The 2120-nt window shown below is 47.5% G+C and overlaps 1 protein-coding gene across 1 annotated transcript in view; it reads right to left on the bottom strand.

Annotated features, from left to right (window-relative positions):
• LOC118745655 overlaps positions 1-2120 on the bottom strand; it is a gene marked incomplete at its 5' end in the record, with an annotated part of 73912 nt that overhangs the window by 71281 nt on the left and 511 nt on the right.

Here is a 2120-nt window from a genome sequence, read left to right on the forward strand (position 1 = left end):
AATCAAAATGGCTGTATTACCCGAACAGAAGGGTGCTACCACGTGTTCGAAAATTACGGATAGTAAAATACTCAACTTATATTTCATAATGGTCTCCACAACATAAGGGTAGGTTTGAATATGTGCTTTTTAAGACAACAAACTTCTAAAAAAGTTTTAACTATGGCCATTTTTTTAAGAAAAATGTATGTTTTTCTTTGGAAAATACATAATAAACCATATTTTCGCATTTTTTAATAAACAATATTAAAAAAGCAAATATTTACGCCGGCGTCGATATTTTTTATAATATAAAATATTTAAAAAAGGAAAATTTGGAATAAAAAATCGCGCGATTTTTTATTAAAAATTTTCGCCTGCGGCTCTATTTAAAAAAATTTAAAAACCTTGAAAAAGGGTAACCAGTAACCATAATAGACATCACTGGTGCAGCAGCCCCAGGTTTACCACACAGAAAGGGAATTCTAGTTACCTCATCCTTTCCCAAGGCTACATCACTGGGGCGGTATCCCCAGTTGGTACACACCAAAAGGAGAATTCTATTTGGTAAGGTTTATAATCCTAAAGCGCGGCCGAAGGCCGCCTACGCAGAAAGTAATTCTACGCAAAAATACTGCAGACGCAAGTAAAAATTGTGATGATAAATCGTCTGGCAGCATCATCATCAACATGCATATTCCGTCGGGACCCATGGCTTTGGAGGCTTTCGCCTTCCCGATGGCCACCTGAACCTCAGCGCAAGTGAAAGCAAGGCGGGCACAAGTCGTTGGCAGTTTGTGCAGCCTGCTAGTCACTCGACGCTTGGCTTTGTCCACCGGAGGATGCGGTATGAACTGCCGGCTAAAATAGCTCGCGCATCGCTCCGGGTCCGACGATGCATGATCGCCGAAAGAAATTTCGACCATGTCGGTGTGCTTCGTCGGATTGGACAGTGACCTCACGGTTGACCAAAGCTTACTCACACCAGAGGTGGAGTTACAAGTCTTCGGATACTCTTCCCACTTCCTCCGCTTTTGTACGTTCACTAGTTGCCGAATCTCCGCGTTGAGATTCCTGATACGGGGATCTCCGGGATTGGCCTGACGAAGGCTGTAATGCTCATCGGCTAGAACAGCCGCATCAGCAGGGAAATTTGGACGTGGGTCCGTTATGCATCCTGCCGGTACGAAGCGAGCTCCAGCAGCAGCGACAACCCTGCGGAACTTACTTTCACCAAGGCGGACGTCGGTTGGTGTGCGGAGCGCAGCGAAGGTGCTCTCAGTAAATTCCGCGAAGGCTTTCCAATCAGCTTTAGAAAAGTTGGTATAGGTCCGGTGTTCCGCGGAAGCAAAGTCGGTTGGTTTATTGAACGAGATGACTATGGGCAGATGGTTTGATGACAAAGTCAGCATAGGTTGCCATGATACGCTGTTTATCAGACCAGCGCTTACTATTGTTATATCTTCCGAGCTGCAGCAGCTGCCCATAGTCCTGGTGGGTGCGTCGTCGTTCATTGTGCAGAATGTCGAATCGTCTATCTGCCCAGCCAAGTCAGTTCCCCTACGATCGTTTGACAGGCTTGAGCGCCAAAGAGCGTGGTGCGCATTAAAGTCACCTACGCCCATACGGTTTTCACCTCTGAGGAGCGCACCTATGTCAGGGTGATATTCTGCCGGGCAGCAGGTGACAGGGGGTATGTACACATTAAATATTTCGAGCTCAACATCGCCTGACCGGATAGCAATGCCCTGACATTCTAGGGTGGTATCCCTGCGGTCGATGTCTGCTTCAATAAGACGCTACTGCACGGTGTGGTGCGTGATGAACGCTAAGCCAGCACCACTATCTCGCTCGCGATCTCGACGGTGCACGTTGTACCCGGCAAAATTCAACAACGTTGAATTGCTGTGCAATTTCGTCTCTTGAACCGCAGCTATCAATATACCATGCCTTCCCATGAAGACGGTTATCTCCTAGATCTTGCTCTGAAGTCCGTTGCAGTTGAATTGAAGGAGCTTCACGTGGATCGGGAGACTTGTAGTTAAACGGGGTTTGAGGGATGTGTGTGGCCTTGCCGCCATTGGCTGTGTGTGCCGCTGTGGAGGTTGCCGCCCTGTGGTGGTAGGGGGTGGCGTCGCAGT

Source organism: Rhagoletis pomonella, unplaced genomic scaffold (genome assembly GCF_013731165.1).
Source record: "Rhagoletis pomonella isolate Grant_MI unplaced genomic scaffold, Rhpom_1.0 Rhpom_scaffold_00009, whole genome shotgun sequence".
NCBI lineage: Eukaryota > Metazoa > Arthropoda > Insecta > Diptera > Tephritidae > Rhagoletis > Rhagoletis pomonella.